Source organism: Triticum urartu, chromosome 6A (assembly GCF_056163025.1).
Source record: "Triticum urartu cultivar PI428250 chromosome 6A, HENAU_Tu73, whole genome shotgun sequence".
NCBI lineage: Eukaryota > Viridiplantae > Streptophyta > Magnoliopsida > Poales > Poaceae > Triticum > Triticum urartu.
In genome coordinates this window covers 116,090,882-116,101,478 of record NC_141878.1, presented here as the reverse complement: position 1 = coordinate 116,101,478, position 10,597 = coordinate 116,090,882, and positions in this window count along the sequence as shown.

The following is a 10,597-nucleotide window of genomic DNA, read 5'->3' as shown; positions in this document are numbered from 1 at the left end:
CGTAACAATCGCACGCGTGATACGTGGCAAAAAAGGTGGCGCGGGGATCGAGGCAGCTCCGCTCTATCCCATCCGATTACTGCGGCCTCCCCCATCCCGCGCGCTTCCCAAAATTCGGATCCCACGAAATCTGCGGACAGCAGAACAACTTGTCAAACCAAAGATCTCCTCTGCACCGTCACTCGAAGCTTTTCAAGTAAAGAAACTCACTCGACAAAGAATTAAGAATGGATCAAGGCGACTGGAAAGGAAGTCGCTGTCAACACTCAGGTTCATTGATCCGAAACAAGATATGCTCACGGCATGAAAAACGAGTCGGAAAAATGCTCAAACCCTGTCCCACTCAAACCTCGATCCATTCGGGGGCTAATGATGAAGCTATGTACCTAGGGTAGGGTCATGGACCTGTCCAAACTGACCTATCCAAGGACATCTCCAGAAGAAATCATCTTTCAATCGACTTGAAAGTGTCTCACTCGACAGACTTGAAGATACTCGACCAAGAAGCAATCACTCGACCAAGACCAAGACACTCGACGGTCAGGTGACCTAAAGGCGCTCCGCATGCTAACGATCGGTTATTAAGTAGCTTTTATGGTCATCATAGCACTTTATTACTAGTGTTACCAGTAACGCCCTGCCTTAATGTACATTGAACCCTTTGTATCGTGGGCTGGCTGGGGTCTTGGCGCACTCTATATAAGCCACCCCCCTCCTCCGAAACAAGGGTTCGCACGCCTGTAATTCACACACGCATAATCCAGTCGACCGCCTCCGGGATCCGAGACGTAGGGCTATTACTTCCTCCGAGAAGGGCCTGAACTCGTAAATCTTGCGTTCCTACAACTCCTCTATAGCTAAGATCTTGCCTCTCCATACTTACCCCCCTACATCACTGTCATACTTAGAACCACGACAGGCGCCCCCCCACCCTTGTGGGCAGCCCGGGACTCTCCTGGTCCATCTTCGATACTCCGTGGGCTTCTTCTGGTCCAAAAATAAGTTCCGTGAAGTTTCAGGTCAATTGGACTCTGTTTGATTTTCCATTTCTGCGCTACTCTAAAACAAGGAAAAAACAAAAAGTGGCACTAGGCTCTGAGTTAATAGGTTAGTCCCAAAAATCATATAAAATAGCATATAAATGCATATAAAACATCCAAGGTTGATGATAACCCACAAGTATAGGGGATCGCAACAGTTTTCGAGGGTAGAGTATTCAACCCAAATTTATTGATTCGACACAAGGGGAGCCAAAGAATATTCTCAAGTATTAGCAACTGAGTTGTCAATTCAACCACACCTGGAAACTTAATATCTGCAGCAAAGTATTTAGTAGCAAAGTAATATGATAGTAGCGGTAACGGTAGCAAAAGTAATGTTTTTGGTATTTTGTAGTGATTGTAACAATAGCAACGGAAAAGTAAATAAGCGAAGAACAATATATGGAAAGCTCGTAGGCAATGGATCAGTAATGGAGAATTATGCCGGATGCGGTTCATCATGTAACAATCATAACATAGGGTGACACGGAACTAGCTCCAGTTCATCAATGTAATGTAGGCATGTATTCCGAATATAGTCATACGTGCTTATGGAAAAGAACTTGCATGACATCTTTTGTCCTACCCTCCCGTGGCAGCGGGGTCCTAATGGAAACTAAGGGATATTAAGGCCTCCTTTTAATAGAGTACCGGACCAAAGCATTAACACATAGTGAATACATGAACTCCTCAAACTATGGTCATCGCCGGTAAGTATCCCGATTATTGTCACTTCGGGGTTAACCGATCATAACACATAATAGGTGACTATAGACTTGCAAGATAGGATCAAGAACTCTCATATATTGATGAAAACATAATAGGTTCAGATCTGAAATCATGGCAGGCACTCGGGCCCTAGTGACAAGCATTAAGCATAGCAAAGTCATAGCAACATCAATCTCAAAACATAGTGGATGCTAGGGATCAAACCCTAACAAAACTATCTGATTACACGATAGATCTCATCCAACCCATCACCGTCCAGCAAACCTACGATGGAATTACTCATGCACGGCGGTGAGCATTGATACGTCTCCGTCGTATCTACTTTTCCAAACACTTTTGCCCTTGTTTTGGACTCTAACTTGCATGATTTGAATGGAACTAACCCGGACTGACGTTGTTTTCAGCAGAATTACCATGGTGTTATTTATGTGCAGAAACAAAAGTTCTTGGAATGACCTGGAACTTCACGGAACAACTTTTCGGAAATAATAAAAAATCCTTGCAAAAGATGAAGGCCAGGGGGCCCACCACCTATCCACGAGGGTGGGGGCGCGCCCCCTACCTCGTGGGCCCTCTGGAGCTCCTCCCGCCTCAACTCCAACTCTATATATTTGGTTTCGGAGAGAAAAAAATCAGAGAGAAGAATTCATCGCGTTTTACGATACGGAGCCGCCGCCAAGCCCTAAAACCTCTCGGGAGGGCTGATCTGGAGTCCGTTCGGGGCTCCGGAGAGGGGAATCCATCGCCATCATCATCATCAACCATCCTCCATCACCAATTTCATGATGCTTACCACCGTGCGTGAGTAATACCATCGTAGGCTTGCTAGACGGTGATGGGTTGGATGAGATCTATCATGTAATCAAGTTAGTTTTGTTCGGGTTTGATCCCTAGTATCCACTATGTTCTGATATTGATGTTGTTATGACTTTGCTATGCTTAATGCTTGTCACTAGGGCCCGAGTGCCATGATTTCAGATCTGAACCTATGATGTTTTCATCAATATATGAGAGTTCTTGATCCTATCTTGCAAGTCTATAGTCACCTATTATGTGTTATGATCCGTTAACCCCGAAGTGACAATAATCGGGATACTTACGGGTGATGACCGTAGTTTGAGGAGTTCATGTATTCACTATGTGTTAATGCTTTGTTCCGGTACTCTATTAAAAGGAGGCCTTAATATCCCTTAGTTTCCATTAGGACCCCGCTGCCACGGGAGGGTAGGACAAAATATGCCATGCAAGTTCTTTTCCATAAGCACGTATGACTATATTCGGAATACATGCCTACATTACATTGATGAACTGGAGCTAGTTCTGTGTCACCCTAGGTTATGACTGTTACATGATGAACCGCATCCGGCATAATTCTCCATCACCAATCCATTGCCTACGAGCTTTCCATATATTTTTCTTCGTTTATTTACTTTTCCGTTGCTATTGCTATCATCACTGTAAAATACCAAAAACATTACTTTTGCTACCATTACCTTTTGCTAGCGTTACCACTACTATTATATTACTTTGCTACTAAATACTTTGCTGCAGATATTAAGTTTCCAGGTGTGGTTGAATTGACAACTCAGCTGCTAATACTTGAGAATATTCTTTGGCTCCCCTTGTGTCGAATCAATAAATTTGGGTTGAATACTCTACCCTCGAAAACTGTTGCGATCCCCTATACTTGTGGGTTATCAAGACTATTTTCTGGCGCCGTTGCCGGGGAGCATAGCTCTATTCTTTGAGTCACTTGGGATTTATATCTGCTTATCATTATGAAGAACTTGAAAGATCCAAGAACTAAGATTTATCCCTCAACTACGAGGGGAGGTAAGGAACTGCCATCTAGCTCTACACTTGATTCACCTTCTGTTTTGAGTAAGCTTGCGACACCTAAACCTGCTTCTGCTATTCGTTCTGATATGTCGCATGTTATTGATGATGCCCCTTCTGCTATACATGATACTTATGATGAAACTACTTCTATGCTTGATACTACTATGCCACTTGGTGAATTTCATGATGAACAACTTGCTAGGGCTAGAGAGAATGAAAATATTGAATCTGATAATATTGATGAAAGTGATGATGAAAACTCACTTGTTATTCCTGAGGGTTATGTTTTTGATAAAGAAGCTTCTTTAGCTATTTTAGCTTGCAAAGATAGATACGAGCTCAAGAGGTTATTAGCTAAATGGAATTAGCAATCTCTTAATGCTAGAATGAAACTTGACCCTGCTTTTGCTACTTCACCTACTGTGTTACTGATAAGGATTATGAATTCTCTGTTGATCTTGATATAATTACTTTGGTTGAATCTGATCCTTTTCATGGCTATGAATCTGAAACTATTGTGGCACATCTTACTAAATTAAATGATATAGCCACCCTGTTCACTACTGATGAGAGAACTCGTTACTTTTATATACTTAAAATATTTTTGTTCTCATTAAAGGGTGATGCTAAGATATGGTTTAATTCTCTTGATCCTGGTTGTGTGCGTAGTCCCCAGGATATGATTTATTACTTCTCTACTAAATATTTCCCTGCTCATAAGAAACAAGCTGCTTTAAGGGATATATATATAATTTTGTGCAAATCGAAGAAGAGAGTCTCCCACAAGCTTGGGGGAGGCTTCTCAAGTTACTCAATGCTTTGCTGATCATCCTCTTAAGAAAAATAAAATACTTGATATCTTTTATAATGGACTAACCGATGCCTCCAGAGATTACCTGGATAGTTGTGTTGGTTCTGTTTTCAGGGTAAGAACACCAGATGAAGCTGAAATTCTATTGAATAATATGTTGACAAATGAAAATAATTGGACACTTCCTGAGCCAGCTCCGGAGCCAATTCCTAAGCCTATTCCTAAACCAACTCCGAAGAAGAGGGGTATTCTATTTCTCAGTCCTGAAGATATGCAAGAGGCAAAGAAATCTATGAAATAAAAAGGTATTAAAGCTGAAGAAGTTAAGAATTTACCTCCTATTGAAGAAATACATGGTCTTGATTTACCGCCTGTTGAAGAAACATATGATCTTAATCCTTTACCTATTGAAGAAACTCATGGTCTTGATAACCCGACACAGGTAGTAAAGGTAAATTCTCTCTATAGATATGATAAAGCTGAAATCCCATTTACTAAGTTTGCTAGCCCATGCTTAGATGAGTTTGATAGATTTATGGTTAAGCAAGAAGACTTCAATGCTTGTTTTGGTAGACAATTGAAATACAATTCAAATATGCTTGAACACTTGGGTGATTATATGGCTAATGTCAAAGGTGAACTTAAACTTATTAGTAAACATGCTTCTATGGTTACCACTCAAGTAGAACAAGTACTTAAAGCTCAAAATGATTTTCTCAATGAATTGAATAGTAAGAATAATGATAATGTTGTTAGAGTTATGACTAGAGGTGGTAAAATGACTCAGGGACCTTTATATCCCGAAGGCCATCCTAAGAGAATTGAGCAAGATTCTCAGAGAAATAATGTGGATGCACCTAGTCCTTCTAAAAGGAGGAAAAAGAAAAATGATAGGACTTTGCATGCTTCTAGTGAACCTGTTATTGAAACACCTGAGAGTCCAAATGATATTTCTATCTCTGATGCTGAAACACAATCTGGTAATGAACCTGAAACTAGTGATAATGTTAATGATAATGTTCATGATGATGCTCAACCTAGTAATGATAATGATATAGAAATTGAACCTGCTGTTGATCTAGATAACCCACAATCAAAGAATCAACGTTATGATAAGAAAGACTTTGTTGCTAGGAAACACGGTAAAGAAAGAGAACCATGGGTTCAGAAACCCATGCCTTTTCCTCCCAAACCATCCAAGAAAAAGGATGATGAGGATTTTGAGCGCTTTACTGAAATGATTAGACCTATCTTTTTGCGTATGCGATTAACTGATATGCTCAAAATGAATCCTTATGCTAAGTATATGAAAGATATTGTTACTAATAAAAGAAAGATACCGGAAGCTGAAATTTCCACCATGCTTGCTAATTATACTTTTAAGGGTGGAATACCTAAGAAACTAGGAGATCCAGGAGTACCCACTATACCATGCTCCATTAAAAGAAACTATGTTAAAACTGCTTTATGTGATCTTGGAGCCGGTGTTAGTGTTATGCCTCTCTCTTTATATCGTAGAATTGATTTGAATAAGTTGACACCTACTGAAATATCTTTGCAAATGGCTGATAAATCAACTGCTATACCTGTCGGTATTTGTGAGGATGTGCTTGTTGTAGTTGCAAACGTTACTATTTTAACGGACTTTGTTATTCTAGATATTCCCAAGGACGATAGTATGTGTATTATTCTTGGAAGACCCTTTTTGAATACTGCAGGGGCTATTATTGATTTGCACTAAAGGCAATGTCACTTTTCATGTTAATGGTAATGAGCATACGGTACACTTTCCGAGGAAACAACCTCAAGTTCACAGTATCAACTCTATTGGAAAAATTCCATCGATTATATTTGGAGGTTTTGAATTTCCTCTTCCTACTGTCAAGAAGAAATACGATATTCTTATTAGTGGGGACGTGCATATCGCCGTTGAGGTAACATAGTGTTATTCGAAATTTCTCCGGTTCCATGTTCACTAGTAGAAAACGGAGGGCCTTTAGTGCTGGTTCCATAACCAACACTAAAGGGTGGGCACTAAAGCCCCCCCCCTTTATTTCCGGTTCGGCACGAACCGGCGCTAAAGTGCCACCACGTGGCGTGAGCTCACGCCCTGGTATGGGGGACCTTTAGTACCGGTTGGTGTTACCAACCGGTACTAAAGGTTTTTTTGGAAAATTTTGGAATTTTTTTATTTTTTTTATTTTTAATTTTTCTGAATTATTTGATGATTTAGTCTCTAATCACCTATCTTAAATGCTCAAGTGTGGATCACTCATTCCAAATCGCCTAACTTCCCGGCCGGTCACCCATCCTCTCACTCCCCTAGCCTGAGCACGCTTAACTTCGGAGTTCTATTTCCCCTACATTCCAAGTCTGCACTTGTTGTTTTCCTGACAAATGTAAGTTGTCAATCCTATTAACCATCAGTAGTTTAGCTTGAGCATTAGGTCACACGTTTCACCGTTTGAGTTTGAAACTATTATTCTAAAAAACAATAATTATTTAGTAACACTAATATTTCTTGAATAAGTTTGACCATAGTTTGACCATAGTTTGACCAGATTTGACCAAAATTCAAAAAATTGAAATAATTATTTAGTAACACTAATATTCTTGAATAATTATGTAGTAACATTAATACTTCTTGAATAAGTAGTTTGACCGGATTTAACCAAATTTTTAAAAAAACTGAAATTTGACCATATCTTGTTTTCCTTTTGGAATTTGAGGATTCTAAAAAATTGCAAACAGGCCATAGGCGGTCTCCATCGGAGGCGGATTTTCGTGCTGAATTTTTTGACATATTATAAGTTTTTTTCCAACATCGTATGCAAAAGTTATAGCCATTTTACATTTTCCCTACACTTTTTGCAAAACATGTCCAAATTTTAGTTTTCAAATTTTCCTAACTAGTAGATGTAGTAATATAACTACCTCTCGAAGGATTTTATTTTTTCAAGTTTTTATCATTTTCTTTTGATTTTTTCAAAGCTGAAATGGCGATACACGGGGGGGAGGGGGGTAGAGTTTGAAAATTTCCCTATAGTGCCGGTTTGTGTCTCCCACCGGGACTATAGGTTAAGACTCTTTAGTGCCGGTTGGTGACAAAAACCGGCACTATAGGTTAGACCTTTAGTACCGGTTTGTGTCACAAACCGTCACTAAAGGGGCTCATGGGGCCCTGGCCTGACGCCAGCCTGCCACCACCCCTTTAGTACCGGTTCATGGCACGAACCGGTACTAAAGGTTCATTACGAACCGGCACTAATGCATAGCCATTCGAACCGGTACTAAAGGTTCATTACGAACCGGCACTAAAGGCTCAAATACAAACCGGGGCTAAAGGGGTGAACATTTGACCCTTTTTCCACTAGTGGTTATTCGGAATGAGTTTGTTAACAAGACCTGATCAACCTTGTTAGTGGATTCCTTTTGATGAGCATGAGATGGATGAAACTAGAAGGCACAACCTGCTGTACCCTCCTTTTACTTTCTGTTATTTATATTAAATAAAATAAAATAGTATTTTTCTGTCTGTTATCTGATTTTCCATGCAATATAAAAATACCCTGAAAATAAAAGTTCTCCAAATGCCCTGAAATTTAAATATGATCTTTTCTTGAAAATTTGAGAATATTTGGCACCGAGAACACAGCAGGGGGGTCATCCACCTGGCCACGAGGGTGGAGGGCGCGCCCCCTGCCTCGTGGGCCCATGGTGGCCCCCCTCCACTTATCCTTTCACCCACACACTCCTTCTTCCTTCCCCAAACACGAATATCCAGCTCAAACCCGAGTTCTAGCTCCTTTTGCTGCCATTTTCGATCTCCTTGCTCAAAGCACCTCTCACAAAACTGCTTGGGGAGATTGTTCCTTGGTATGTGACTCCTCCATTGGTCCAATTAGTTTTTGTTCTAGTGCTTTATTCATTGCAAATGTTTGCTTCTTAGGTGACCCTGTTCTTGAGCTTGCATGTCAAATTTATATGGTCAAAAGTAGTTTTGATGCATGATATAGGCCCTAGGCACTTGTAGGAGTAGTTGCTATCAATATTATTGAGTTTGGTTTACTTTTATTTTGAAGTTACTAAAAATTTCAGAATTTTTCAGAAAATAATGAAGAGACTTTTGAGGGGCTCATCGAGCCGAAGCTCGAAGGAAAAGGCACATAAGCCCAAGTATAATCTGCCTCGCATCGCGGAGGTTTGGTCGTGTGAATGGCCTTCCGATGATTTCTTGAGAGCAGCCGGGATTTATGAAGATTTTTATGAATTGGCTAAGAATGCAGGCCTCACCGCTTTCCTCCACGACCAACGCGATCAGTATCTCCTACTCACAAATAACTTTGTGCAAAACTTTCATTTCCATTCTAGGAGCTCACCACCTATGGTGGAGTTTTATTTATATGGTGAGCATAAGGAGATGTCACTTTATGATTTTTGTCGGGTTTGTTTGGTCCCTTTCGAGGGCACGACAGAGGAACCACATCGCAGCGATGTGGATGGGTTTATTGATATCATCGCTGTAGGGGAATCAAGGAAGGTTTCCGATGCACGAATCACTAGCATACATTTTCCTATTTTTCGCTATTTTGCATTATTTGCTAGTCGTTGCTTAATTGGTCGTGGAAACTGTGGAATCCTTAGTGTTCCTGATATTATTATTTTGCTCCACGGCTTATTCAATGATAACTCTGTTAGTATGGGCGGCATTATTGCTAAACGGTTAAGTCAGAACCGTACAAAGGGCCCCATCTTTGGAGGCATCTCTGCTTCACGCCTAGCTGCACATTTTAACATACCTATTAGGCATTATGAGAAGGAAGAAAAAGTGCCGCCTCGTGTTTATTTAGATTATAAGAGTATGGTGGCACAAGATTTTATTGTTAAGAATAGGGAAGGAGAGCTTAAATACAAATTGTTCTTTGATAAACATCATCCTGAGACTATTACCCTGCTTGCTCCTTCCTTGTTTGATTTATCTGCAGGCCAGTACCTTGTTCAGTTAGAGGCTATTCACGCCTATCGGAACCCTACATCAGCCACAGAGCCAGAGCCGGAACCACAAGTTGATCCTCCACGACAGTCTAATTACCAGTGGGATCCGGAGATGATTGCAAACCAGTGGCAATCGGATTCTTCTTCTTCGCAGTACAACCCCAACTATTATTATGGATATCCGCCAGGCCAACCGTGGCCATAGACCAACTTAGGCCAAAAGCCTAAGCTTGGGGGAGTACGTATTTCTCACCGACATTACATTTATGTTCACACACTCATTGCCAGATGTCGGTGCTCATACTTTTTCATTGTATCATCCATGCTAGTTTATTTCCCTTTTTATGCTTTCTTCTTGTGTGTTTGATAAACCTTAAGAAAAACGAAAAAAATTAGTTGTAGCTTCTAATTAGCTTACTTTCCATGCTTGTAGTAGTAATTAAAAATAAAACCCAAAAAGATTTCATGTTCTTCTTTTACTTGTTGGGAGCTCTCCCGTGTAAATAGTTTTATTTATTTTATTTTCTTTGGGGGTTGATAACCCACAAGTATAGGGGATCGCAACAGTTTTCAATAAGTAAGAGTGTCGAACCCAACGAGGAGCTAAAGGTAGAAAAAACATTCCCTCAAGTTCTATCGACCACCGATACAACTCTACGCACGCTTGACGTTCGCTTTACCTAGAACAAGTATGAAACTAGAAGTACTTTGTAGGTGTTTTCGGAAAGGCTTGCAAGAAAGTAAAGAGCACGAAAATAAAACTAGGGGCTTTTAAGGTAAAGAAGCAACTAAAGTAAATATAGCGAGTGTGCAAAAGTGGTGGTAGGAGTTGCGAAATTGTCCCTTAAGCAATTGACTACTTTACTAGACCGATAGCAAGTATTATGTGGGAGAGGCCGCTGCTAGCATGTTATCCCTGACTTGGAATTCTATGTACTTATCATTGGAACTATTAGAAAGCATCCGCAACTATTAATGTTCATTAAGGTAAAACCCAACCATAGCATTAAGATATATTGGTCCCCCTTCAATCCCATATGCATCAATTTCTATGCTAGGTTGAAGCTTCTGTCACTCTTGCCCTCCAATACATAGTCCTATCAACATACAACTAACCCTATGGTGTGATCCACGCGCGCGCTCATATGATGGGCACCAAAGGACAGCAACATAACCACAAGCA